Genomic DNA, 7533 nt, shown 5'->3' on the forward strand with positions numbered 1-7533 from the left:
ACACAGCAGTTTGAAACGCGTTGTCTTAATGCAGTAAAAGAGAGCAGGAGCGAGAACATGGGATTGTATCGATATGATCAAATGGTTGGTTGCTTGCCTGATGGTTCGATGCACGGATACGGTTCTTCGTTAGGGTAATCACGGTACTCCTCGGGGACAGAACCTGTCGCAAAGGACATCGATACACAAGCATCACCAAACAATGTGCAACAATATGATGCATGCATGAAACATGGCAATATGAGTGTATTGGGCTAATGCAACTAAAACCAGAAGGGTTTGAACAAATTTGAATCAAAGATTCAAATTCCAAATTCAAATATGGCCTTTTAAAGTGCCTTTTCTTGTTCTGCTTAAAACATCAATTTAACTTGTTTGGTCATGCATGAAAATAGTACAGATGGATAGATTGGATTTTTCTGATCATTTTTCATATATAATTTGTCCAATTTGGAGTTACAGAATAAAAGTTATGAATTTTTGAAGTTTAAATAATATTCTGGAATTTCCTGATTTAATTTAAATCCAGAAAATCAATTACTGCATCAGCCTGACGTCAGTGTGACGTCAGCAGGTCAACGGAACAGGTCTGGGTCAAACCTGACAGTGGGTCCCGCATGTCAGGGTGATTATTTTAATTAAAACTTAATTAAAACTAATCCTGTTTAATTAACAGGGCTGGGCCCCACCTGTCATTGACTCAGGGGAGTCAACCAGGGCCCACCCATGGTCAAAGTCAATGTCGGCTGCCGGCGTTTAGTCGCCGGCGAGCCCGACGCGGCGGCGGAAGTGGTTTTGGTCATTTCGGCCACCAAACGGACCGCGGAGACCACCGGAGTGGAGCTGAGGGCAACCCGCAGCTCTTGGCGGAGCCCGTTGGGGTCGGGGTGGCCGGAGTCGACGGCGGCGAGCTCGGCTGCGGCCGCCGGGGTTCGGTCGTGCACGGGAACGGTGCTGGAGCTCGAAGTCGAGCAAAGCGAGGCGCTAGGGATGCTCTACGGGGTCTTGCGAACTCGTTGGACTCGCCGGGGTGACCAAATGGTCACCGGAGCTGCGTCGACGGCGAGCTCGGCGATGGCGGAGGTTCGGCCGTGGTGGGGAGGTGGCTACGGTGAGGGAACGAGGGGAAGGAGAGGGGGAAACGGTGGCGTAGCTCACCGCGGTTGCAGTGGGCGTCGAAGCGGGCTCGGGGACGCGCTGGAGACGGCGGATTCGACGGCGACGGTGGTCGGAGCCCGAAGAGGGGAACGGCGACGTGGCAGCGATGCAGGGCTTCCGGGGAGCTGTGAAGCGGTGGGGAGGAAGAGGGAGTCGAGGCGGAGCTCCTGAGCTAGTCGGGGGAGCGAGGGGTGGTCAGAGACGGTGGCTATGGCGAACGGCGGCGACGGTGGTGTTCGGCCGGGCGAGAGAGAGAGCGAGGGAGAGGAGGGGAGAGCCGGGGGAGAGTGGGAGAGAGCAGGGGGGAGGCGTGGCGTCGTCCAGGGACACCGAGACGAGGAGGGGAGGGCAGGCAGGCAGGGAGAGAGGTGGCGTGGCGCGGTGGCCGTGCGCGCGCGCCGGCCACACTCCCCTCCCTCTGTCGGGACGAAGACGACAGAGGAGGGAGGTGGGCTGGGCCGGCTGCTGGGCGGCCAGCTGGCTGGGCCGCACAGGGAGGAGCCCAGGTAAGCTTCTCCCTTTTAGTTTTTTTCTGTTTTCTAATTTCTGACATTTGTTTTGATTTAAATAATATATTAAATCATTTATTTAACTTATGCCAATTTTTGCAGGAGCTATTTATATTATTCCAGAGCTCTTTTATAATTGGCATAATATTTGGGCATATATTTATATATATAATTAATATATTTCCAATGCAAATATTTATGCATTAATTCCAAATGCCCAAAATAAATGTCCATGAGCCACTAAAAATATTGGTTTGATTTTTATCTCTGTCCAATATTTTCAGAGGGCAACATGAGCATTTTCTTGGACCCTTTTGGAGAAATTTTTATTTGGGTCATTTTCAAATGATTCTGAGGGTTTCACAGATCCCCATTTCAAGTTTCTGATGAAGAGTAAACATGATGCAACACTCTAATGCATGACTAGCTAGGGTGTGACAACTCACCCCCACTCAAAAGAATCTCGTCCCGAGATTTGGGTTCCTCCGGGAAGAAGGCGGGATACTCGAGTCGAAGACGATCCTCCCTTTCCCAAGTTGCTTCATCCTCGGAATGGTGCGACCATTGAACCTTGAGAAACTTGATATTATGACGTCGCGTGGTACGTTCGGTTTGATCGAGGATACGAATGGGGTACTCTCGATATGTAAGATCATCTTGGAGATCAAGCGTTTCGTGGTCCACTTCACGGATAGGATCCGAGAAGCAACGCCTGAGTTGAGAAACGTGGAAGACATCGTGAACTCTGGGGAGGTGCGGAGGTAGTTCCAACTGGTAGGCAACTTCTCCTCGTTTGGCAAGAATGCGAAAAGGTCCAATGTAACGAGGAGCCAATTTGCCTTTGATACCGAAACGATGGGTTCCCTTCAGAGGGGTGACCCGAAGATAAGCCTTCTCGTCAACCTCGAAAGTCATAGCCTTATGTTTTCGGTCATATTGACTCTTTTGACGGGATTGGGCTGTTTTCAACTTTTCACGAACGATACGAACTTGTTCTTCTGCTTCCTGAATCATATCCGGGCCAAAGAATTTTCTTTCCCCGGTCTCTGACCAGTTAAGGGGTGTTCGACATCGTCGTCCATAGAGAACTTCAAAAGGGGCTTTACCCAAGCTAGATTGATAGCTGTTATTGTAAGCGAATTCGGCAAATGGAAGGCACTTCTCCCAGTCCATTCCGAACGAGATAACAGAGGCTCGAAGCATGTCTTCTAGAATTTGGTTGACGCGTTCCACTTGACCACTTGACTGAGGGTGGAAAGCGGTGCTAAAGGAGAGACGAGTTCCCATAGCATTTTGGAAACTTTCCCAAAATCGAGAGGTGAAAAGACTTCCTCGATCCGAATTGATTTCCAAAGGAACACCATGAAGGGACACTATTCGGGAGATGTATAGGTCTGCCAGCTGACTAGCGGTTATACTCTCACAAACAGGTAGGAAATGAGCTACCTTGGAAAGACGATCGACCACGACGAAAATAGCATTATTCCCTCTTTTGGTCCTGGGAAAACCGGTAATGAAATCCATACCAATTTTATCCCATTTCCATTCAGGAATAGCCAATGGTTGAAGGGTGCCAGCAGGCCGTTGATGCTCTGCTTTTACACGACGACAGACGTCGCAATTTGCAATATACTGAGCAATTTCTCTCTTCATCCTAGTCCACCAGAACCTCTGGCGTAGGTCCTGATACATTTTAGTACTACCGGGATGAATAGTGAGAGGAGATTCATGAGCCTCCTTAAGGATCAACTGCCGTAGATGCTGGTTCTTGGGAACCACTAGACGGTTCTCAAAGTACACAACACCATGATCATTTGTAGAGAAACAACTAGCACCTCCGCTAGCGATGTTCTCTTTGATTTTAGATATTCCCTTATCTCGCTTTTGGGCAGCGATGATTTGATCCGTAAGAGTAGGTTTTGCTACCAAGGTGGAAAGAAAACCTTGAGGTACAATTTGAAGGTTAAGCTTCCGAAATTCATCATGGAGAAGCGGTTGACTTTGTTGTAACATCAGGTTGTTACAATAAGATTTACGACTTAGCGCATCAGCCATGACGTTGGCTTTCCCTGGAGTATAGGTTATTCCTAAGTCGAAGTCTGTGATCAATTCAACCCAACGTCTCTGCCTGAGATTCAAATCCGGTTGGGTGAAAATATACTTCAGACTTTGGTGATCAGTGAATATTTCGCAACGATTACCAAGGAGGTAATGTCGCCAGGTCTTAAGTGCATAGACTACGGCTGCAAGCTCTAGATCATGAGTAGGATAATTCTCCTCATGTGGGTGCAATTGCCGTGAAGCGTAAGCAATTACATGTCGATCTTGCATGAGAATGCAACCTAGTCCTTGTCGCGAGGCGTCGCAGTAGATAACAAAGTCTTTGGAGAAGTCTGGCGGTACCCGTACGGGAGCAGAGGTCAGGCGTCTTTTCAGTTCCTGAAAGCTGTGCTCACATTGTGGAGTCCATTCGAACTTTTTATCTTTCTTGAGGAGTTCGGTTAGAGGTTTAGCAACCTTGGAGAAGTTCTCGACAAAGCGACGACAATAGCTCGCTAAGCCTAGAAAACTCCGAACTTGCTTGACCGATTCGGGTGGAGTCCAGTTAAGGACGGCTTGAACTCGCTCAGGGTTAACAGCAATACCTTTACCAGATATTACATGACCCAGATAGGTCACTTCTGACAGCCAGAATTCACATTTTGAAAATTTGGCATAAAGGCGATGCTCTCGAAGTTTCTTCAACACTAGCCTTAAATGTTCGGCATGTTCTTCCTCGTTCTTGGAGTAAATGAGTATGTCATCGAGATAAACTACGACGAATTTATCCAAATACTCCATGAAGATTGAGTTCATTAACCGAGAAAAGGTGGCTGGAGCGTTGGTTAAACCGAAGGACATGACGGTGTACTCGTATTGGCCATAGCGAGTAACAAAGGCCGTTTTAGGAATGTCCCTGTTTCTGATTTTGATTTGATGGTAGCCCAACCTCAAATCCATCTTGGAGAAGACTGAGGATCCAGCGAGCTGATCATACAGATCGTTGATCCTGGGAAGTGGATATTTGTTTTTGATTGTGACCAAATTGACAGGTCGGTAATCTACAACCATCCGGTCCGTACCATCCTTCTTCTTGACGAATAGGACGGGGCAAGCCCACGGAGATGAACTAGGTCGGATGAAACCCTTTTTCAAGGATTCATCGAGTTGTTTCTTAAGCTCGGCTAGTTCTAGGGGTGCCATCTTATAGGGTCTTCTAGCAATCGGAACGGTTCCGGGGATGAGGTCGATTACGAACTCAACATCCCTGTCAGGTGGAACACCTGGCAATTCCTCTGGAAAGACATCCGGGAAGTCACGGACTACCGGAACGTCCTCAAGGTCTGGCAAAGGGCTGGCGTTAAGAGAATATAATTGTCGCTTGGCTATTCGGGTCAAGACATTGACTATCTTCCCCGAGGGATGGGTGAGTTGAACAGTCCTAGAGAAGCAATCAATTTTGGCTTGATGAGCTGACATCCAGTCCATACCCAAAATGACATTAATATCTGAAGATTTAAGGGCTATCAAGGATGCAAGAAAAACAAGTCTGTCGACTTGGATTTCATTTCCATAACTTACCCTAGAGGTCTGCCATCTAGACCCAGGGGTAGAGATTTCCATAGTGGATGGCATGTCACAGAATGCAACGTTATGCAAACGAGCATAATTTTCAGATATAAAGGAATGAGAGGCTCCTGTATCGAAAAGAACAGATGCCGGGTGGCAATTAACAAGAAGCGTACCGAGAACGACGTTGGGATCCTCTTGAGCTTCTTCGGCAGAGACACAGTTGACATGGCCACGTGAAGCGGTGACCGGTTTAGCATGAAACACTTTCCCTGTCGGCTTGCCACGGCCAACAGCTTTAGCAGATTGATTTGGGTTGGTCTGGGGGCATTCACGCATATAGTGACCAGATTCCCCGCACTTGAAACAAGTCATGGAACTGGTACGTGGAGGAGCATTATTGGTTGGACCCCCATAGGGCTTGGCCGGTGCAGACTGTTGAACAGGGCGAGGCGCCTGGAAGGATGGCCTCGGTGTGAACCTGGGTGGCAGGGCGGTGTTGGGTACCCACACGCGGCGCTTCTGAGGACCAGCACCGGATGAGGAACCCGTGTCACGTCCATGCTTGCGTGTTGCGTCATAGTCAGTCTGACCAGTTTCAGCACTGATGGCTTTGTTGACAAGTTTCGAAAAAGATGTGCACTCATGCAGACGGAGGTCGCGGCGAAGCTCAGGACTAAGGCCCTTACGGAACCTTGCTTGCTTCTTGGCATCAGTAGACACTTCCTCAGTTGCATATCGGGCGAGATTACCAAACTCCCTGCTATAGACATCCACAGAAAGTCGGCCTTGGGTGAAATCGCAAAATTCTTCACGTTTACGGTCCATGAGACCCTCCGGAATGTGATGTTCGCGGAAAGCCTCGCTGAATTCAGCCCAAGTTATGACATGGCCCGCTGGACGCATAGCTCCATAATTCTCCCACCATAGACTGGCGGGGCCTTCAAGATGATATGCAGCAAAGGTGACCTTGTCAGCCTCCGCTAGCAGCGCGGAACGCAGTTTGTGAGAGATACTGCGAAGCCAGTCATCAGCGTCGAGAGGCTCGACGGAGTGGTGGAACGTGGGTGGATGCAATTTGATAAAATCACTGAGTGACACCACGTTAGCCCTCTGATGGTGTGCTGTATTCTGTTCAATACGCTCCAACAAACGGTTTGTCTCCCGCTTGTTTCTCTCAGCTTCCATCATAACCTCGGCTAGTGAAGGAGGATGAGGCAGATTTGCATCCCGGGCTTCACTGCCTTCGGCCTGCTCTTGGGAAGCAGGGTTAGCGCGCGTGTTGACCATCCTAGGTAAACAAGACAATGATTTAGTCAGGATGGTAAAATTCCGACATAGGATACATAATGTAAGGAATAAATCGGAATGCAAGATGATCATCCGTATGACATGGTAGATACAGAAACTGCTTCTTTATTCCATCGTCATACACACCATACAGGGTTTAGTACAAGACCAAACAAGTACTATTACGGTGAAAAGAGGATTACATCTCATCGGAGGCATTCCAAGCTCCTATACATTATTTTTCTACATCTCCGGAAAGAGTACAAACTAGGTCATATCCCACGGGTCACGCGGGACGATAGACGACACAGCTAGTGCGAACTAGTGATACTACCACTAACTCAGACCGATCCGTAGTAGTCCTCGTAGAAGTCACCTCCATAGCCTGGAAGCTCAACATGTTCATCCGGAAACAGACGGTCTCGCGGAGCTTGTGGTCCATAGGGGCTAGGATGAGGCCTTGGACCAACAAACGGTGGCCTGCGGGGACCGCGAGGTGGGGTGATGCCTCCTACATCACGCCAAACCATCACGTCCGGCAGAGCAGATCTCACAGGATAGAGATCGCGCATATCTGAATATCCAGCTTGCACCGCCGGTGCGAACCGAGTCAAAGTAGCCCAGTGGTCAGCACGGGTATTGAAGAGCTCTAACCTTAAGGCCCGATTTTCACGGTCCTTATCCTCGAGCATCTCAGCAGTGGTGCGAGTCCGTGAATCCTCCTGAGTGGAGTCAGCATAAATAGCCTGGAGATACCCTTGTGCTCCCGGAAGTGATCCTGGCATATACCGGAAATCAGAGTCCCGAAATAACCCAGATCTGACTCGCATAATGGTCATCATAGAGTAGGCGGCATCCTGCACAGCCATCTCAATAGTAACCCCGAGTCCATAGGAGCAGTGAAGAGGCTCAGTGGATCCAGGATAAGATGGAAATATCCTGACAGTGCAGAGATACTGGCTTTGAT

This window comes from Triticum aestivum, chromosome 2B (assembly GCF_018294505.1).
Source record: "Triticum aestivum cultivar Chinese Spring chromosome 2B, IWGSC CS RefSeq v2.1, whole genome shotgun sequence".
Lineage (NCBI taxonomy): Eukaryota > Viridiplantae > Streptophyta > Magnoliopsida > Poales > Poaceae > Triticum > Triticum aestivum.